The sequence below is a fragment of the Aethalodelphis obliquidens genome, unplaced genomic scaffold (genome assembly GCF_003676395.1).
Source record: "Aethalodelphis obliquidens isolate GAN/ISIS:26980383/991018 unplaced genomic scaffold, ASM367639v1 scaffold3, whole genome shotgun sequence".
Taxonomy (NCBI): Eukaryota; Metazoa; Chordata; class Mammalia; order Artiodactyla; family Delphinidae; genus Aethalodelphis; species Aethalodelphis obliquidens.
This window is the reverse complement of record NW_020837947.1, coordinates 47,371,159-47,393,917: the sequence shown is the minus strand read 5'-3', so window position 1 is coordinate 47,393,917 and position 22,759 is coordinate 47,371,159. Positions and strand designations below refer to the sequence as shown.

The window sequence follows — 22,759 nt, the reverse complement described above, 5'->3', positions numbered from 1 at the left end:
TTGATGGAAGCAGAGTGAAATTTGGAGTGCAGCACAGCCAACCTTCAATTACATGTGCAAATGAGAGGCGAATAAAACAAGATGCTCAGTTCAGCAATTATTTTTTAAAACTTATTTATAAGGAATATTTTATATCGGGGCATTATGACTGAAATTTTTTCTTATTTGTTACATTTCCTTTCTGTGAAGGAATGAAAAGACAAATTTAGGATAAATAATAAAGCATTTCAGTGAGCTATAAAAATTCTTTTTACTTCAAGTGGTAACATGGGCTGAAAATATGAATAGCCCTTTACAATTTTTTTACGTTAAAATCTGGGTCCTTCCCCCCCATAATATTTCAAGCATTAATAATGTAGTGCTTCTTTAAATCAGGTTGCTTTGGTATGCATTCTTAACCTATAGAGAAGCAGCTTCAGAGGACAAGCTTCCCTCAGTACATCCACAGAACCAAAGGCCCTCATGATCATGGGTTGGATCTAATCTGAACATTTATTTGTATTACTCATTTTCAACCAATATTTTTAAAACTGCCCATCTGGAAAAAGTCAAACCTACCTGAGAATTGCTGGACAGCCCTTGCCCAAGAGTAAAAAACTGCCTAAAGCCATTTAAAACCAAAACTTGAACTAAGCAGAATAAATAGTTCTGCCTGAGAATTGTAACTACATTCCCCTGTCTTTGAGAGTAATTGGAGGGACTTCCCTGGTGGTGAAGTGGTTAAGAATCCACCTGCCAATGCAGGGGACACAGGTTCAGAGCCCTGGTCCAGGAAGATCCCACATGCCAGGGAGCAGCTAAGCCTGTGCGCCACAACTACTGAGCCTGCGCTCTAGAGCCTGTGAGCCACAACTACTCAGCCCGCATTCCACAATTGCTGAAGCCTGCGCACCTAGAGGCCGAGCTCCGCAGCAAGAGAAGCCACCGCAATGAGAAGCCTGCGCACCGCAATGAAGAGTAGCCCCTGCTCGCAGCAACTAGAGAAAGCCAGCGCGCAGCAACGAAGACCCAAGGCAGCCAAAAATTTAAAAAACAAAAGAGTAATTGGAACAGCATATTTAGAACCCAGAATGTTTGCTTAAGAACCAGCAAGTTAATTTGGTTAATTTTGCCTCATTCACACCAAAAGGTAGAGTGTATTGAGTCTTCAGTTGGCTTTAAATATTCCTAATGATTTTTTAAAAATCTTATTCCCAAACATGAGCAGCAATTATTACAGGAAGTGGCCTAATCTTCTTAAATAATAATCTGCCATCCCCCCACATACAAAGGGAAAACCCATTACGACATCATTTAAAAATGTATCTGTTGTAAAGACACCTGTTCTTTGGATCAACATGCTGGGGGTGCAGGAGGTACCTATCTTGGAATATCGACACGGAGAGATCCCAAATTAGGGGTATTTGAGATGATGAGACATTTACAAAAGGTTTAGATTCTGGAAAAATATATACCTGTAACTGTAGTCCAATAATGTGGTAATTTAGGTATGAATTCTTTTTTTCTCAAATACAGAGTTTTAGGAGAAGATGTTTTAGGAGAACCAACACACTGCTCATGTCTTGTATAATACCAAGCTTGCTTTGCTATTTTCCTGAGTTGCATCAATAGAAGAAATATAAAATGATAATTAGTCTCCTTGCCACCTCATCAGAGGTTTTATAAATTTATAATCTTGGCGTGTTTATGACACAACTTGCACCCTTATTTATTTCAGATGATTTTATTAGCTGGTATCTGCAGGCTATGAAAAAAAAACTCACTTATCTTTTCTAAGCTTTCCACATCAGTTGGTCATTAGAAAATTCATGGTCTTTTTGGAAAAATTCTAACATTCCAGCATCTTAAATAAGTATTTTTTTCCCTCTATGACATTAATTTCTTCCCTTAAGTTTTTACTTCAGCTATAATCTTATTAGAGTACAGGTAAATGGGAAATACACATAATAATAACTGCATTTAAATTTATAATGTGCTGAATCTCTTTTGAAGGTAGTCTTGTAATAAAGAAGGAATTCAAAACAGAGAACCTCAATCTAGTTTCTGCGAAAACATAAGAAAGCTACAAATCTGCCAACATTTCATTCACACTGAGCTATACATTTCCTAGGCACATCTACCTTCACTAGCAGGCAGAATTTTCTTTCTCTCTCCAGAATAGAATATGGATAATAAAGATAGATAGACATTGATAATTACTTGGCTTCAAAATTATGCTTTCTTCATGTACATAGATTCAGGAGCAAAATGTTTAGAGAACTGTTTCAAATGTATCGTGGGTTGTGAAGACCAACTTCATTCGCTTACTCTCCTAATCCACTGTTTCATACCTTCTCCTCCTCAAGCCACCAATACCTCCTTCCCTCTTTCCTTTTCAGCCCTTGTGTCCTATTTCACTGAGAAATAGGAGTAATCAGAGAAGAATATCCACAGATCCCCTGGCCACCAGCACAGTCACCTGCCAGTATCTGTGCATATTCTCTGCCTTCCTTCCTTGGAATGAAACATACCAAGCTCTGTATCTCTGCAGCTTGTGCACTAGATCCTATCCCTTCCCCCCTACTCAAAGACAGTGAATCAGCAACCTTCCCCTCTCCTGCATCATCATTCCCACCTTCCCTACTGGCTCATTTGTATAAACTGCTACCACTTTGGTGGAAGCAGCTCTCAGCGCTCTTTCTGGATTCTTGCAGTAGCCTCCTGGGTGGTCTTCTTCTTTCAGCCCTTGCTCCCCTTCAATCTGTACTCACCTCAACAGCCAGAATGCTTCTGTGAAAATCCAAAATCTTGCTGCTCCTTTGCACAAAACCCTCCAGAGGCTTCACATCTCACTGAGGGTAAAAGCTAAAGTCCCTACCAAGGCTTTCAAGGCCCTATTTGGTCTTCCCTGCCCTCGGCCTCCCCTTACCCTCTAACTCAATCTTCTGCTTTTCTCCCTGGGCTCTTCCTGCACGAGCCGCAGGGACCTCTTCATCTTCCCTCCAACACCAGGCACACTCATGCCACTTGTACCAGATTTTTACATGGTTCATTCCCTTATTTTCTTTTGATCTTTCCTCAAACATCACCTTCTCAATAAGGCCTTTCCTGTCCACTCTTTAAAATTACAACTGCCCCTCCCCCACCCCACCTTCCTTGTTCTATTTTTCACTTATTCCATGTGGTGAAATACTATGTATTTTCACTTGTTAATTGTTGTTTATAGTCTGTCTGCCCCCACCCCAAGCAAAATCCATGAGTGGATGAGACTTTTTTTCCTTTTTACTTCCCCCCCCATATTCCTGGTATATTCCTGAAACATAGTAAATGCTCAATAAATATTTATTGAAAGTATGACTCTGTCTTTATGAGAACGTAACTGGAAAAGGACGTGGGAGTATTAGTCATGCTGACTAAAATTTTAAAATCTATTTCACCAATTCTATTTTACAGATTTATAATTTAAATATACTTTTAGCTTCAGTTGGTTCTCTATAGGCATTTCTTTTCATTTAGAGGTATTATGGGACTCTCATATACTTTAAGAGAAATATACTGTGGGAAAAAAAGGTATGTATCAATTCCTTTTGAACTCTCATATCTTTCGATAGCTTGCTATTTAAATTTTTTTTTAATTCAATTCAGACATTCAAGTATTTATACTTATTTTTTTATGGTCCCTAATCAAAGATGATCCGCTATAAATTTCCCTCTAAGCACTGCTTTATGTGCATTGTACAAATTTTGATATGTTGTATTTTCATTATTATTCAGTTCAAAATACTTTCTTGTAATTTCTTATTTGACCTATGGGCTATTTAAAATTATGTTAACTTCTAGATATTTGGGGATTTTGCACGTTTATATTGACTTCTAATTTAATTCTATTTTATGGTCAGAAACCGTATTTTTTTAATTTCATTTTAATTTTTTTGAGACTTGCTCTACGGCCCAGCAAATAATCTTTCTTGGTGAATGTTCTGTGTGCACTTGAAAAGAAATGCGTATCCTGAAGTTTTCAGATAGGGCGTTCTATATATGTTAATTAGACTAAGTTGGTTGATTGTGTTATAAAAGTCATGTTTATCTCTTCAGATTTTCTATTTGTTCTATCAATTATTTTGTTAGTCAAACAGGAGTAGAAATCTCTGTTAGTGTGAATTTGTCTATATCTCCCTTTGGTTTTATTAGTTTTTACTTCTTGTATTTTGAAGCTCTATTATTAAGTGAATGCATATTTAGAATTGTTATATATCTTTCTGATGATTGACTCTTTTATTATTATGAAACATCCCTCTTTATTTTTGGTAATATTCTTTGACCTAAAGTATACTTTAATATTAATATAGCCATTTCAGTTTTCTTATAATTAGTGTTTATATTGTCTGTATTTTTCAGTCCTTTTAATCTATATGTTTAAAATGTATTTCTCATAGACAGTATACAGTTAGGTCTTGCTTTATTTTCCAGGGAGATTTCTCTGCCTTTTGATTGATGCGCTTAGTCCACTTACAGCTACTATAATTATCGATATGGTTGATTTAAGTCTGCTCTCTTGCTCTTTGTTTTCTATTTATCCCATCTGTTTTAAGTTCTTTTTTCCTGCCTTCTTTTGGGATATTTGAATATTTTTAAATCATTCTATCTTCTCTATTGTTTATTAGTTATGCCTCTGTTTTAGCTTTTTAAGGGTTACTTTAGGGTAAAACACATATCTTTAACTTACCACAGTCTACCTTCAAATAATATTATATCAATACTATTCACCTTACAATAGTGTACTTCCATTTCTCCCTTCCAATCCTCTGTGTTTTTGTTGTCATTTTACTTCTGCATATGTTTTATACACCCACAGTACATTGTGATTATTTCTGTTTTAAATAGTTAATAATCTTTTTAAAATTTATTTTATTTTTTGGCTGCACCACACACCTTGTGGGCTCTTAGTTCCCTGACCAGGGATTGAACCCAGGCCCAAGCAGTGAAAGCACAGAGTCCTAACCACTGGACCACCAGGGAATTCCCTAAAATTTATTTTATATTTATCCATATGTATACCATTTCCAATGTTCATTCCTTTGTGTGTATTCAATTTTCCATCTGGTATTATTTTCTTCACACTGAAGAATTTTCTTTACCATTTTTTGTAGTCCAGGTCTGTTGGTGACAAATTCTCTCACTTTTGTTTGTCAGAAAGGGTCTTTTTTTTTTTTTCCAGTTTTTAAATTCTTTAATTTGTTTCAAAGTTAAACCCAAGACACATTGACTTCATAGGAAATCCACTAAGAAATGTTTTTCTAGGCTGAACACCTCTTTTCCTTTAGTCTCCCCCAAGAGAGCATGTACATGTTAATTACTTTCATTTTATAATCACTGCTGTCCCACCACTATACCAAGATCACCTAAACTGTGTGTGTAGTATTCTGAATGTTCTTAGTTATAACCTAATTTCACTAACTGCAAAAGATTTTCTGGGATAGCCTGTCACTTGAATTCTTTGGCTACTTTTGAAGATGAAGTCCAAAGAACTCTCAAATGATTCTCCTTTGGCGGGGGAGGGGGGGGGCGCTGCTGGTGGTATTTTATAGGCATTAGCAACTGGCACCTGGAGCTGTGCTGATCCCATTGGGCATCACTGGGAGGCAACCTATAAAACCAAAGAATCACTTGGTGCAGCAGCCAACTAAGTGACTCAAAACTGAAGGTTAAATTTAAAGAAAAAACTAATTCAGAGAAAAAATGGTAATCCTAGAGGAACTCACTCTAAGCAATCAATCATTATATGTGTGTGTGTGTGTGTGTGTCTAAGGCACAACCAGAATGGTAATCGAGAGGAACTCATTCTAAGCAATCAGTCATTATGCCTATGTGTGTGTGTGTGCGTGTAAGGCACAACCAGATCAATTCAGTGCAGCCTGGTAGGTCCCAGATGACTCTCCTTTTCAGGAGACTGTGATCTGAGGGAGCAGAATCTGGCAAGTGGCCAGTACCAGTAAAGAGCAGCCATGAAGTGCTGGCAACATTTATATTCAACCCCCCTCTGCAGTCAAACCTACAGGTTCTGGAATTCCCTGGCGGTCCAGTGGTTAGGACTCATCACTCTCACTGCTAAGGGCCAGGGTTCAATCCCTGGTTGAGGAACTAAGATCCCACAAGTTGTGTGGCACAGCTTAAAAATAAAACAAAAACAGAGAGACTTCCCTGGTGGCGCAGTGGTTAAGAATCCACCTGCCAATGCAGGGCACATGGGTTCGAGCCCTGGTCCGGGAAGATCCCATATGCCGTGGAGCAACTAAGCCCGTGCACCACAACTACTGAGCCTGCGCTCTGGAGCCCGTGAACCACAACTACTGAGCCTGCGTGCCTAGAGCCCGTGCTCCGCCAAGGAGAAGCCCGCGCACGGCAATAAAGAGTAGCCCCTGCTCGCTGCAACTAGAGAAAGCCTGCACACAGCAATGAAGACCCAACGCAGCCAAAAATAAAACAAAATAATTAATTAATTTAAAAAAAAAAAAAACAGAAACAAACCTACAGGTTCACTTGGGTCCCACAGCAGTCAAGTCCACTCAGAAGCAGACTATAACCCAGCAGGTAGACTTTCCCACTTGCTAACACATCCAGAAAGAGTCTTTCTTTTGCTTTCATTTTCAAGGTTACATTTTCTGTATAAAGAATTCTAAGTTGATGATGTTTATTTATTTGCATGTTTGTTTGCTTTCAGCACTTGTCTTCTGGCTTGCTTTGTTTCTGATGAAAAATTGGTAATCATTCTTATTTCTGTTCCCCTCTATGTAATATATCTTTTTTTCCTCTGGCTGCTTTTAAGATTTTCTCTTTATCGTTGGTTTATGGCAACTTAATTATGATGTTCCTTGGTGTAATGATCTTGTGTTTATCCCTCTCGGGGGTTACTGAATTTCTTCAATCTATGACTTAATGGTTCTCATCTACTGTGGGAACATTTCAATCATCATTTCTTCAAATATTTTTTCTTGCCACACTCTTTCTTCTACTTTTGAATTACACTCCTTGATGATGTTCCACACTTCACTAGGGCTCTGTCTTTCTTTTATTTCTCCTCAGTGCTTCAGGTTGTATAATTCCCATTGTCCATTTTTCAGGTTCACTGAGCTTCCAGTGTATAATCTGCTGCTGTAATGCCCTTCCAAAGAAATTTAAAATTTTTATTTCAAAGAATGTATTTTCAGCTCTAGAAGTTATATATGATTTTTAAAACTTCTTAATGTCTCTACTTTACTTGTTTCCAAATTATTTCATGTTTTCTATTATATCCTTGAACATATTTATAAGAGATATTTTAAAGTCCTTTTCTATTAATTGTAATAGACTGAGTTTATCCTAGTTATGAGTTACATTTCCTTGCTTCTTTATGCATCTACTAATTTTCTTTGCTGCTGGATCTTGTACTCACCATACTGTTGAGCTTCTAGACTTTCTAGTCTTCCTTTTGAGAGTATTTTGTTCCAGCAGGCAGTTAATTTACTTCCAGATCAGCTTGGTCCTTTCAAGTCTTGTTTTAAAGCTTTGTTAAGATGGTGTTTTTTTGTTTTTTTTTTTGCGGTACGCGGGCCTCTCACTGTTGTGGCCTCTCCCGTTGCAGAGCACAGGCTCCGGACGCGCAGGCTCAGCGGCCATGGCTCACGGGCCCAGCTGCTCCGCGGCATGTGGGATCTTCCCGGACTGGGGCACGAACCCGTGTCCCCTGCATCGGCAGGCGGACTCTCAACCACTGCGCCACCAGGGAAGCCCTGTTAAGATGGTTTTAAAGCAGAAGGAGTCAAAATTTTTCTTTAAAGGGCCAGGTAGTAAGTTATTCTAGGCTTTACAGGCTATAGTCTCTTTTGCATCTTCTTTTTTTTTTTTTAAAAACAACACTTTAAATCGTAAAAAACATTATTTTCTCAAAAGGCATTCGAAACCAGTTGGATTTGTTCTGTAGGCTGGATTTGCCAACGCCTGTTTTAAAGAACTCTTTAGGGCTACTTTAGCTATACGTTTAGAGTATGGCCTTTCTGAAGTCTCTATTAAATGCTGTCAGTCAGGGACTATTCAATGTCTGAGATTTTATCCTACTTGCAAGCCTACAACAGCAGCCTAGATGCCGGCAGAAAACAGGAGACTCCTAGGTCAGAGACAAAGGACTTTATTACAGCACAACAGGCATCCTGAGCTTCATATTCTCCTTGGTTTCCCTTGGTCCCTGTACATCATGGGGGCATTGCAGAGTGGATCCAAGTGGATGTTACACACACAGTGGATCTGTATCACAGCTGAGGAACCCTGAGCTTAGGAAACCTCTCATTTTGTAAGATAGCTGCTAGCAAACCTGTCCAAACTTTGCCCTGAAAGGAGCCATTCTCTTTATTACCCTGGTCAGGAAACAAATTTGCCCTTTGTCCTGGAGGATGACACTATAGCATCGAAAGGCTATTGGATACACAAATATCCTTGGAAAGGTAATCTGGGACAAAATTGTCACAAGACATGGAAAAATGCCATGGAAGACTGTCTCTTAGCACCCACATGTTCAAGAGGTCTCTCTACCGGTTGGAACTCAAATGCTTCCCATCTCTGTTAAAGTGTTGCTTAAGTCTCAGATCCCCGGTAGTTCTTTCTCTGAGAGTTGTTCTTCTCCCAGTAGTTTTGCCTGGCCTTATGGGGTCCTATCTTATGCATGTGCATCTTAATATTCAAACAAACACTCAAGATGACCCTTACGCAGATTTCTGGAACTCTGTCTCTGCACATCTTTCTCCTCTCTGCTACTCTGTTCTTCAAACTGCAGTTACTTCCTGAGCTCCAATCTCTTAAACTCAGCAAAACCACCATCCTCTGCTTAAGTTTTCCTTCTTTGTGAATTCACAGAGAGCCTCCAGGCAGAAAGCTGGGGCATTTGTGGAACTCAACTCATTTGTTTTCTTTTCCCAGGAAACAAAGTCCCATACAGCCTGTTGTTCAACTTCTGAAAATGGTTGTTTTATATATTGTTTTATGTTTGTAACTTTTTATAGCAGGAGATCTAGTCTGGTACTGCTTACTCTATCATTGCACAACTGTCTTTTTAGCATTAACTTCTTTGTGTTTTGGAATTTTGATTTGCACAATCACTGAGTGGGAGTTACTTCTGTTATTCTTTCTTACCCCATCTCCAATTTAATGAATATTTTCATCTGCCCTTGTCCCCATTCCAGGCTCCAGTCCATAAACAAGATCTTAAAATGGCTTTAGAGGACTCCAGCTCCGCATCGATATTAGGAATACGTCTAATCTATTAACTGAGCCAGCTGGTATCTCAGTTCACTTGCTGTAATGATGTTTTTTTTGTCCTTTTCCTTTCCTGGGTCCACTGCTTCTGATAAACCCACAGGTCCAGGAAGTATATTGGCAGTAGTTTTGTCCAGCCTCCTTTTGTGAGGCTGGGAAAAGTCAGGTGACCAATCATCACTGGTTACCCGGAACTATGGGATTTCCGGAAACTCAGGAGTTTCACTGGTAAAGCAGAGAGTGTCCTAGGGAAACCAGGATGGTAGGTCTGCACCAGTTCCTGGCTTTCAGAACAATGCTGGCTTTGGTCTCCATCTTGACTAGAGCATTTTAGCCTTGGTATTCCACCAGAACTAAATTTCCAGTTGTCACTAGTTGTTTCAAGACCCAGGCCCTGATAGGCTGAAGCTTTAGTCCAGCTCACTGCTTTGCATTTCTGTTGTGTTTCTAGTGCACAAAGATGTTTATCTTGTTTTTCTGAGCCCAGCAATGACCTTTTGGTTTTCTCTTTTTCTACTTTATCTGCCTTACCATGTGTTTAGAGCATACAGGATGAATTGAAGCATGAATTTACTGTGCCACCTGACTGGAAATTCTACCGATCCTTTTTCAATTTGATATTGACTTAGTTTAGGAAATAATGCAATTTAATGGCCTGCTTTGTTTAGAAACCCTCCAAGCCCTTCCAGTCATTTTGAGGGACTTCAAATTACAGAAATTCAGGTGAATAGTCTCTGTCCATGCAGTGGCTGAATTCTGTTTGAGGGTATTGTAACTCAGTACTTGAGTTAGCATAGAACAAAGGAGAAATAGCATCCTAACTGTCCTCCATTCCACAACTTATATCAACTTGGTTGAGGAAAATGGCATCAAATACTGCTTTACCATCATCTCCACTTCCACTTACAGCTACTCTCCTTTTCTTATTCATCCCTTCCTGAAGACGCAGAAGGAAGAAAGTCAAAGGGAGGCTTGGGCCAGTGGTTTCTAACCTCTTTCTTATGCAACCCTCAAACTGTTTTTGGAGAATATATGGATTTTCAGACCCTTTGACATAACTATGGAGCCCTCCCACATAGTTACTACCCTTGAAATTGGGCAAAAGGAGCAGGATAAGCCTTTCTGCTTCCTTGTTTGCCTCAAATTATGCTGTCTGTATTCTTTTAGATGTGAAGATTTTTAAAAAGTTTTCAGCCTTTTGCTGTTGCATTCTGTTGACAGTAACAATCCAGTTATTTGTCTTGCAGACTTGCACTGTGATCTACAGTAAGCATTCAAACTATTTCTACCGGATTAAAGAGTTTTTGAACATCGGGGTTTTCACATTTCAAACCCAAGTACCTAATATCATGTAAACCAAGCTTCTATCATAATACAAAACTAGTGAAGTAGCAAAAATACTTTCTAGAGCAAAGTAGTTCACGTAACCATCTTAGCTCTACTTAGAAAAATAGTCCCATCACCCAGCTTTGGACTTCTGTTTTTAAAGTGGTGGAAATGTGTACGTGGCTATTCACACTGAGACATTTAAAAGTTGGTATCTTTAAGGGCTAGTCTATTTTTAACAAAAATAAAATAAATATGTGAGTTAACTGCTCACGTGATGGAATTAAATATTTTCTGGGAAGTAATTTAGTAAAAACCAAATGATTCAAGAAATGATTACCTTATTGTTTTGTTAAAGAAACTAGTTGGAAAACGCCTTGTTGGGTATCTTAAAATAACTCCATAGGTAGCTGGTCTGTGACTCCTGACCCGGGTTGGGGGTGTGTACGGAAAAGTTACAAAATGAAATAGAGAGCCATTAGCAATTGAGAACACACTTATTTAACTGGGACTAAATATTGCCAGACCAAGTTTTGTGCTAAAATTAGACGTTGGGGTTGGTCCAATAGCAGCACAAGTTATAATCCTTTAGAAATCATAGTCTGTTGGTTCAAATCAGGACACCACAACATGAGAATATAAATCACTTACGTCTCCATTGCAGGACAGTAGAGTTACCAAAGCTAGAATTACTTCATTTCTATGGACCTCGGCTTTCTTACCTTGTTTTTTATTTATCTTTTATTTTTTATTTTTTACCTGTTTTTTTAAAAAAGCAGAAAATGTCAGGCGCTGAGAAAATGCTTTCCCCTTTCCCCTCTGCACCACCATCAGAAGACATTTAGATAGACAGAATTTCATTAACTTAATATTTATTGTGTGCCAGGCATTGTGCTATGTATTATCTCATTTAGTCTTGACATACCCATGAAGTAGTGGGGCTTAAACAGTCCTTATATATGTCTTTAGGCTTTGCTTGCCTAAAGGTACATGGCTAGAAAGTGACAGAACCAAGACTAGAGCTCAGTGCTCTTAACCACTATGATTTCAGACTCACAAAAAATCAAAACTTAAAGATAACCTACCAATTAAATGCTGCGAGAAATGTAATGACAAACCATTAGTTTCTCACCAGATTTAATTTTTTTTTACCAAATTTAATTTTGATACATGTATTAGTTAGGGCTGCCATACAAAATACCACAGACTGCGTGGCTTAAACAACAGACTTTTTTCTCACAATTCTGGAGGCTAGAAGTCAAAGGTCAAGGTGTGGTAGGTTTGGTTTCTTCTCAGGCCTCCCTCCTTGGGTTGCAGATGGCTGCCTTCTCTGTGTCCTCACATGATCATCCCTCTATTTGTCTGTGTCCTAATCTCCTCTTCTTATGAGGACACTAGTCATTTTGGATTAATGACCCCATTTTAACTTAATTACTGCTTTAAAGGCCCTGCCTCTAATAGAGACAGTCACATTCAGAGGTCTTTGGGGTTAGGGCTTCAATATATGAATTTGAAGGGACACAATTCAGCCCATAACAATGCATATATAGCATAAACCATGTGATACCAAATAAAGAAAACAACTAACCCCCCCAGAGTGTTCTCTATGTGTCAAACACTGTTCAAAACACTTTACACGTATTTATTTAATCCATATGAGCTAGGTGCTATTCTTAGCCCCATTTGTTACTGAGAGGTTAAGTAGTTTATCAAGTCACATAGCTAGTAAGTAATAGGATAGGATTTGAATCCACACAGTCTGATGCTAGAGTCTGTATTCATCCAATACATTATACTGCCCCTCTCAACAAGAAGCATCCCATTTGGGCCAAAGAACCAGAAAACACAGTAATATCTATTTGAAGTAAAATTATGATTAAACTTCAGAACTCTGTATATGTTTAACTAGCAATTACTATGCTGTCCTACATGAAAAATAATGAAGCAGCTTTCGTTTATTCCTTGGTTATGGCTGAAGTAATAAATCAGAGTCACTTAGAAAATGGCAAAGAAAAATTCTAAGTAAATTTCTAGCATTCTACTCTATGTAATGAAGAATTAATACAAAGCATTTCTCTTCTAAATCTTCAAAGGCAAATAGTACCCACAATGAAGCATTAATATGTGAAGACCCAGGACACATATGCCTCACTTCTGATTTTTCTCGTTAAGTGGGCATCATTCCTGCTTCAGCCCATTTACTGAAACAAGAAAAGGAGCTGAGTTTCATGTCTGGAGATGGTGGTCTCGGGGATAGCAATACGCTCCTTCCAGCTACTGAAGTCTGCAGGTCTACAGAAGCAAGAACTTGGAGCCAGATGTGACTAGAAAGAGAAATTGTAAACTACCCCCACCCCCTTCCAGAATCCCCCAAACAGTTAGGAAGGAATGTAGGGTTCCCACTGCACAAAGGAACAGGACTTGAGCTAATTTAGTTGAGTCTCAAAGGACGGCATTCATCAGCTCACATCTGGTTTAAATCCAAAGTGAACACAAGAATAGATTTGGGGTTAGGAATAAAATCACTGCTGTGGTACTCTTTGCCAGTCATTTTAGTTTGTCAACAGAGCCTCTGCCTTCAAGGTGCTTACAATTTGATGACGGTGGGTATTTACAAAGATGTAATAACGAGAGTTTACAGAGCACTCACAGTCAAGTTCTACTTTGAACATAATCAATATGAAAATGAAGAGTGGAGATACTTGTTACTGCTGTTCAGGATTTTAGAGGCCACTGCTGACTGGAGTTAAAGGCAAGCTGACTGGAGTTAAAGGCACACTCACTGGAGAAAAGTTGGGTGTTGAGATGGGCCTTGAAAAATGGTGTAGGATTTGCTTGGGTGAGGGGAAGTGAAGGCATGTTAGAGGATTCAGTAGCAGCTGGGGCACAAAGGCAGGAGTGAGGGAGCCATGTGGGAACAACAAAGAGACCTCGTCTCTGGAACGGACAGATGTGGGGGAGTCATGGGAGGTACTTTAGGATTAGACAGAGTGGGGTCAGATGATGAATATGGCTCAAGCTGGAGGTCAGAATAGTTCTGTTAGTTGAATTGCTCATTGCAATCATCTCAAGTCTCTAAACATGTTGGTAAGAACATGTCTCAATAGAACTAAGTGCTTTGCCACTACTATATATAAAAGGATAACTAGTAAGAACCTACTGTACAGCACAGGGAACTCTAGTCAGTACTGTATAATGACCTATATGGAAAAGGATCTAAAAAGGAGTGGACATATGTATATGTATAATTGATTCACTTTGCTGTACCACAGAAACTAACAACATTGTAAATCAACTATACTCCAATAAATAAAAGAAGAACTAAGTGCTTTGCATTCAGTGGCGTGTTTGTTATCCTTAAGGCTGCTCAGACTACAACATACACTGTGGACCGCTGGCCCATCAGATTTGTGTCGTGCCTAATTGAGCTGGGGGATCATGCACCTGTTAGCCGTAGGCCTCCATAGACTCAGGCCTGGCGGGAGGCCTTGGAGCAAACTCACGTGGTTTCTAAGTGCCCTGCTGGAGTTGGGAGGAGGGTGCCACTGCCCCGCAAAGGCATATAGCCTCAGAAATGACTTCAACTTTTTTGAATCAATGAAATACACATTCTCTGTCTGCATTTTATAACCCTTCAGAAGGGAGAGCTCTAGGGAGCTCTGGGACGCGCCACCCGCTCACCGCCGCGCCGTGCTGTCTTGTAGAAAGTTTTAGAGTCTCACAGACCTTTGACTTCTGACCCTCCTGTGTGACGTTACACAAGTTTACTAAAGTTTTTGAGCCTGTTATATTTTTTAAATCTGTAAAACAGACCAGTAACTATGCAGTTACAGTTCACTCTCTTCCTCCTCTTTTGTGACTTCTCTCAGTTGCTGACATTTTTGAAGAACATCTTTTTCTAATCATAAATGCTCTCTGCTATCAAGGAGGCGAAAACCTTACCATTTAGGAGGCCTATGGCTCCTGAAGGAAATATGGGGGTGGGTAGAGTTGGCCTGCCCCTTCCCCCCTCCCCAATCATGTATTTATCTCCTCAGGCTAGGATTTCAAGTCAACCAGAGCCACTCCTCAGGATAGCACAGAGCTCAATAGGGTCCAGAGTTCTTGGAAATCATGTCAGAGTAGAGGGATCAACTACCCTTATTCATATTGCGTTTAAAAGAAGAAAGAATGGCTTAAAGCCAGTATGTGGCCTAAAGCATATAAAAATTAAGGTTACATGTGACAAAGCATTTTACGAGTTCAGAAACAGTTGGGCAAGGCCATAAACTATCATATTACTAAATTGCTACCATTTCTAATGTTCAAGGCTCCAACTACAAGTTTGTCCTTAGAAATTGCAATGTGCTCTCAGTAACTTGGCGCAACCCAGTTGCGCTTCCAGCTAAGAAGCACATAGGGTTTGCTGGTTCGTATTTTGCCTATATTTGAATCCTAAAAATAACCACCTCATGAGAACAAGATGAGCTTTGTGAAGACTGTATTCCAGTTGGTTAGAAATGGAAGATACATTTTTCCCATGGCCTCTTGCCTTTCATTTCTAAACACATTTGTCTCTACTCTGAAGCGGAGGAGACTATTAGAGCAGCTGCAGTGAGCAGCTGTAGAATCTTCTGTCATCTGCTCTCTGGCTTTGCAGACTTTGTCCCATCCTCTGCTCCCAGTTGTCCTTTTCTTTCTCTTTAAAATCACCTGCCCTCCTCAGGTCCTGGCTCTGTCCCTGCAGTGTTTTTAGGGGATTTTGCCTGGTGCCCCCCCCCCAACTTTTACCATTCTTTACAGTAAACAAACAAACAAAAAATCAATAGGGAAAACATTTTTATCTTATGAGCAACAGCTGGAAGGGGAAAAAGTCTATCAGCCAATATAGAGCTGCTTGCTGCTGCCCCTGCAAGTTCTGTTTGTCATTTTTGGTGGTGCTCTTTTCCATGTGCTGCCATTTCAGTACAACACAATGCTCTACTTTTACATTTGCATGCAGAGGCCAGATGATTACGACTCTTTGAGGGGAAGCCCGCCACAGATTACCTTGAGAGAAATGATTTATTCATCCCGTGCACAGTCAACAGCTCTCCCAGAGGCCCTAACCCACAACTTCGCACCGAGTGCTTAGGGACTGTCTGAGCCGCTCCCAGCATCGCTCTCAGTGCACAATAAGCTGTTACGAACCAGCAGCTGTGGAACGCTTTTTTTTCCTAATGTGTAGTTGAGCATAAACCTCTCTCTAAGGCAGCTTATGGGAGCTAGTGCAGGACAAGTTCCTTTGCAGAGTATGTTAAAGTAATTTATGTTCCATGGCTTTTAGGGAAAAGCCAGCTCATTTTGACAGGTCCTTTTAATGTTGTTTGATTTTGAACACTTAGAAAATAAGCTTGCATTCTTTTTCTCCTTTTGAAAAGCTATTATGTGGTTTTGAAACATACATATTTTAGATCCCACATAATATATTATCCAAATACTAATTTAAAACAAAGTATTATTTAATATATCTGATTTATAACACATTACATGCACCAAGCATAGAAATCAGGTAAAAACATATTATAAGTCTTATTCTACTATGTTGGCAACAGAGAATTCTGCCTTAAAAAACAATATAAATCATCTTTTGCCACTGCTCTCTGAAAATAATTTGTGGTTAACAAAATCAAAATTGCACCTGCAAGAACTGCCAGTAATATCTTCAATTTTCACTGACTGCACTCTCCCTTCTCTCCCCCCGCATCTTTAGACTCAGGGAACAGCAGCACAGTGTCCACAATAAAAAACAAAAGTGAAAGAAAGGAAAGGAAGAATTTGTAAAATTTCTTTCGGTGTGAAAGAGGATGGATCCTAGCATGAACAGCATATAAGTACACAGACAAAGCATACCTAAAATAAGGCAGTACATACACACCAGACTACATATGTGGTTATGTGTGCACGTATGCGTGTGCCACTGCCCATTTTCTCACAGAAGTATAGCAGCTTCACTACCTAGAGGTAAATATCGATATATCAATGCTATATGTGAAAAAGAAAACCCAACACTAAATTGCCTTTTTAAATATTACAAAAAACCAATAAGAGTATCTTTGCTTAGACATGTAAAAATAATGTACTTGCAAATGCTAATTAATTAGAACTGAGAGTAAATACTTTGTGAAGAGTAGATAAGAAACTAGAACAGTTAGACCTCAGTTGGCCTGGGCCAAGTGTGAAAATATAGAATCACAGAAGCTTGGAGCCAGAAGGATTTGATTAGACTTCTATAAATCACATCTTAGAGGCATGAATCCCCTTGGTAACATCCCAGTCAAGTGGTCATTCTGCCCTGGTTTTAAATACTTCTGCTGTAAAGATACTCATTACTTCCAATGCAACCAGCCTCAAGTTCTTATTTAGGGAAGATAAACTTATCTGTACGTATGTACATCCATTTGGTTCTTCTTCCCCTTCAACCCACAAAGACTAGATCTAACCCCTCCTTCAACCCTTCAAATATTTGAAGACAACCATGATGCCTTATAACTGTCCTGTAACTGAGCTGTCACTAACCTGGATTGTCTCCTAAACCAGTCAGCCAGGCTCTTTATCCATCCACACCACTCAGCAGCTGAAAGATCTTCATTCCTGGAGTAGACTGGTTGTGGTGCTTCTCAGGTGATGGGCCTGTGATGTGACTGTACTGTGTTGATGAGTTACTGCTGAAGACACTGGAGCCAGAGAGGGGAGATCCTAAATGGAGAGAGACCAGGGAAGAGCTTGAGTCTTAATTAAGGTGATGGCAACAAAGGCAGGCACTGTGATGTTTCACCTGTGCCGAAAAAACAAAAACAAAAACTATTACTTCATGTCATTGACATTCAACCAAGCCTGTAACTTTGGAGTTAGCACCTTGAGCTCTAGTTGTACCACCAGTTCTGTCATTGGCCAGTTGCATGCCCTGGGGAAATATTCCCCACCTTTCCAGAGTTGCCTCTGTGATATTCAAAGGTATATGCTGCTTTTCTGCCTAGAAATGTGGCCCCTCTCCCGGGTCGGTCTCAGTTTAGATGTCATCTCCAGGAACCCCTCCCTGACTCCCACCCCTACCTCACCTTGAGACTGGCCTCTGTCTTCCATTGCACCCTATGTTCACCTCTATTGTAGCCTCACTCCATTGTATTTTAATCACCTGTTCACTTGTCTGTGTCCACTGTACTGGAAGTTCTTTAAGGCTAAGAACTCAGTTTTAGTCTCCAGCACTTAGCTCAGTGCCTGGTGTATACCAGAACTCAGAAAATATTTGTTGAAAAAAGAAGAAAGGAAAGAAAAGACTAAGAGGGAGAAGATAAGATGAGGAAGTTGGGGCATATTATGTATCTAGCTTCTTACAGCTAAAACTCTGCAATTCCTTGTTCTTAAGTTCCATCTTTAATGTCAACCAAAGACTTTTAGAAATCCAGATTTTTCTCTAGTAAGAAGATAAGTTTCAAGTGGTTACACCAATTAGAAAAGCTATAAATATTTATACATGTAATACAATTTTAGGACTGAGATTTAGACTTCATTTAACAAGCTCGAAGTTTTATTTTATATATAAGGAAACTGAGGCAAAATGAGATTAAGTTATTTGCCCAAACCCACCTGGTTAGCGGGAAAACCAGGTTTCAGACACTGATCTCTTTGTCCCTGTTGGGCTGTACCCCCCAGCCCTTCAAGCTCTGCAGTTGCCCAGCCTCAGAGACTGAAGAGCCCAGAGATAGCAACAGAACCATCAATGGTTTATTGGATAGGGGGCGCTTACACAAAGGATCCTGGAGGGAAACTCCACTATGTGTGGCAGACAACGGGCAGGACGTGACAGCAGTCTTCACTACTGGGGTGGCGGAGAAGGAGGCTACCATTTACGGGGGGAAGCCAGGTCAGGTGGGCTCATCAGTTACCAGGGACTAATTAAGCCCTATAATTAAGAGGATTGGATAGTCATGTGAGTGAAGCAGGCACTGGTCAAGCAGGGGATGTATAGAGAGCAAGGAAACAGCCATCTTGAATGGCCTAACCATACAGCCCCCAAACCAGGATAGCTGGTCTCTAGTCTTCCTTTTTGAAAGAGCTGCTACAAACACGGCTACAAATGAAAGTGACAGATGTTTCTCCTTTTATGTGATGGTTATATCAATCCACAAGTTTCTGGCTGTAAATTGAACTTTGATAAACACCCTTCTCTGCTGCTAGAGAAACTAGTGAAAATTACTTCTCTTTTCTCCCAGAAACGTGGGAGGGTGGTACCGTGCTTCACCAGGTGGCTTCCATAAGTTGTTTGCTAAAGAGTTGCAGTCATATGAATTGCTTTCAGCCAGGTTCGCTATCAAGGCTCAGTGTTCTGGTACTAAGCCATAGGGTGGTGCTGCCATGAGACCAGCTTCTTGGCGAGTAGCCCTGAGGTGCAGCTGTAAGGTGACCCTGTGCAGGCTTGAGGCCAGAGCCCAGTGCTCAGTGCCAGAAACCTGAGCCAAACACTGGAACTAAGTCCCAGGGCACTGAATTGGTCTAAAGTAAAATTTTAGATGAAAAGATTTTTTTGTTTACTCTGAAGAACCACTTCATTTTTTTAAGCTCATAGGAAAGTTAGATGTTTTGCCATTATATTTGAAATATTTTCCAGAGGCCAAACCTTTAAAAACGAAGACGAGGAAGAAGAAGAGGAGGACGAGAATAAGAGCTTTAGATTATTTAAGAAGTCATGAAAATATTTCCTGAAAGCAACATCTTTCATAAGATATGCTAACTGGAGAACCTTTATTTCTCTGTCTTGGAATATGCTGTGAAAGTTGTAAGGTGGTATTGGGGTGGAAGTGGTAGAGTCCTGGTCAAGGTGATGGTAATGACTGAACCAAACTCTGAACCCACACAGATTTGAATTCAGCACACAGCCCCACCACTTCCTAGCAGCTGACCTTGGGTAGTATGCTTAAGCATGGAGACTATGTTATATATTGGGGTTTTCAACCTGGCTGTGGTAGAATCACCTGGATGCTTTCAAAAAGCATCCTTGCCTGGGCCCCAGCCCAGACCAATTAAGTCAGACTCTCCGGGGTGAGACCCAGACAAGGATAGTTTTAGAATGCTCTCTGGTGATTCTAATGTTGCAGACCAATGGCATAGTGATCGTAAGTTTGGTGCTTGGAGTCAAATTGCTTGGGCTCACATGACAGATATGCCTTTTCATGATATTTGACCTTGGCCAATTAACCTGTGTGACCCTCAATGTTCTCATCTGTAAAAATGGGTTAATAGGAGTTTAGAGTTGTTAGAGGATTAAGCTAAGTAACTCATGTAAAAGCACAGTGTTGTGCTTGTGTAAAAGCATGTGTTGTAAGCACAGTGCTTACAACATAGTAAGTATTCAATCATAGCTGCTATTGTAATATTTATTAGCCATAATTTCTTTAATTCACATTGGGTGTAAAGCCCAGTTGGATCCTGTTCACAGTCCTGCAGAGAACACTGAAAAAAGAAAGATAGCTTACTAATGAACATGAAAATAAGTGGAAAATTTTTATAGGGATAAATATTTGTGTGCAACCTTCTTGTTAGATTTTGAGTGAAAGGATAAAGTTGAGTGAAAGGAGTCTGCACTGACTCAAGCGCCCATGGGAACTTCATTTTATCATTTCTCCACCTCATGGTCTCATTTTTAAAACCATGAAAATATGTAAACACAGAGGGAATCAAGGGGATACTTTTTGGAAGGAGGGAAATAGAGGCTGGAGGCCTCTAGGTAGGAAGATATTTCTTAGTTCAACAGTGCATCTCAGTAGTTCTCAAACTTTAATAAACATCAGAGAATCATCTGGGTGCTTGTGAAAACACAGATTGTTGGGCTGTGCCCCTCTCCAGGGAGTGGGTCTGGAATGGGACCTAAGAATTTTCATGTTCCTGGGTGATGCTGATACTGCTCCTTTAGGAACCACACTTTGAGAAGCACTAGTGGCTAGACATGGAGCACTTGGTAATCTGGATGTTCTTAGACCCTGTTGGCTGTTCAGGTTGCTTTCCCATCTGTGTCCATACAGAGTTGGTAGGCACCCCCAAAATCTCTCTCTCTTCTGATGACTTAGGTACTGCCATCGAACAGTGTTGGTTTTCTATTCATTGGTCTTTTCTCAGCCTGGAGTCTCAAACTGCACTTGAAGTTTCCTTATTGTACAGTCTTAAGTTCCAACAGTAGAGTTTCATAGTTCATTCCAGAGAATGGTTGGGTATTCATTTTTGCCCACTGAACAACCATACACCACCTATTCCCAATTCCGCCAGGTTTGTTGTATATCAAGACAGATCCCAGAACCAGCAGTGTCCTTCCACAGAGGCCTCATACTCCTACCTAGCATAGTTCAAACTCAAGAACCTGGGATTTTTGGTACAGTCTCAGCCTCTTTGTTTAAAGGACATCAGGGCACATAGGCAAATCCAGACTACCGTTCCCCAAATGCAAGACCAAACTCTGTAACAATCCTGGGCCACATGTTATTAGAAACTTGGGATGATAAAGGACTATAACTCAATACACCCACACTGAATCTTACTTGAGTATCATCTTATCCTTCCAACTTCACAGTTTCTGTTAACATCACTTTTATCATAGCTACCCAGACTCAAAACTTAGGCATAATGATCCCTAATATTTGTTGAGTACTTAATCCTCACAACAGTATGAATGGATGTTATTCTTTCCATTTTATGCATGAGGATACTGAGACTTAGCAAGGTTAAGACATAGCTGGAACCCAGAATCTTTGTCAGTTTTATTCTCTGATATAGCCCAAGTGCCTAGAGCAATGTCTGGCCCATACTGGTGTTCAATATATATTCATTGAATGAAGGGAAGATACATACAACAAACACGTGGAAACTGGGATTTGAAACCAGCCCTGTGCTAACCATTATGCCACACTTGCTCTTGCTTCAGCTTTGGCTCTCCTTTTGGAATCCCATAAACTCATTCCCCCAAATCAGTTGTGAGTCCTAGCAAGTATATTATCATGGTATTTCTTGAATTTGGCCCTTCCCCTCCCCATTTCTGCTGCCACCAACCTCGTTAAAGTGCTTGCTATTTATTTCCTGAACTATTGCTAATTTTTTTTTCCCAACATGCAGTCTTTGCAGACCCCTGTGTTACCTGCACGACTTTTACCAGATGGTTTTTCACAAAGCACATTCAATATGCATCATAACTCTCCTCAAAGACAAGGGAAGTCATATGGTATAATGAAATATTAAGGAACTAAGGATAAGAAAACCAGGGTTCTGGTCTCAATTCTGTGACCTCGGACAAGTTGTGTGTCCCTCTTAGGCTTCAGTGGCCCATTAATAACATTAGGAAGTAGGACTGGGTGATCTCTTCCCACCCCAGCATTGTCTGGTGGTTAGATGCACCCTGCCCGTAGAATCCTACCTGGAATCCTACCTTGTGCCTCCAAGGGGTTTAGAATGAGATGAATACATACATTTTTATCAAACAAGGCAGAGCAGTGTAAGTGCCCTCAAAGAAGTAAAGTGAGGAGCTATGGCTGTTGGGGAAGGGAGAGATCTCATCTGGTTACTAACGGGGAGTATGGATGGGGCACAGATGCTGCTCTTCCTCTCATGTCAGCCCATCCCTAGTGTGCAGGTCCTTACCTCACTGGTGAGAAGAGGAGAAGCTGCTGAGATCCCAATAGTTTTAAACCACCACCTTTAAGCTGTGGCAGAAATCCATCATGAGCACTCTCTAATTCAGAAGTTGTTGGCTCAAGACACACAAATTGTTCTAATGCTTAGGAAAGTGCTTATAAGGGCAAAGAGGAAAGAGAAAACAAAGGTGGTTGACATGTTCCTGATAACCGCTCCGTGTCTTGCTCTGCCACTTAATAGTCAGGCAGCCTTGGACAGGCCACTTATCCTCTCTGAGCCTTGGTCTCACCTCAGTTCCCCATCTAGAGATTGGGGATGATAATATCAACCATGCAGGTTGGTTGTGAGGAGATATAGTATGTGAAGCCACGCTGGGAACACAGTAGATGTTCAGGGACTTTTATCCTCCATGTTACCTCCTACCTCCTGTAATGTGTCTGTGTTTAGAAACACCCTTTAAATAACCCCTGGGGGCAGAAAGAGAGAAAGAGAGAGAGAGAGAGAGAGAGAGAGAGAGAGAGAGAGAGAGAGA

The 22,759-nt window shown here is 40.2% G+C and overlaps 2 long non-coding RNA genes across 3 annotated transcripts in view; one reads left to right on the top strand and one right to left on the bottom strand.

The window, feature by feature from the left end:
* LOC113610422 (uncharacterized) overlaps positions 1–22,759 on the top strand; it is a 56,043-nt gene that overhangs the window by 23,296 nt on the left and 9,988 nt on the right. The window lies entirely within an intron of this gene.
* The window catches only part of LOC113610433 (uncharacterized), a 42,649-nt gene that overhangs the window by 14,022 nt on the left and 5,868 nt on the right, over positions 1–22,759 (bottom strand). The window contains exon 2 of the long non-coding RNA XR_003429083.1: positions 17,128–17,307. This is a non-coding gene — a long non-coding RNA (uncharacterized LOC113610433). The remainder of the gene's footprint in view (positions 1–17,127; positions 17,308–22,759) is intronic.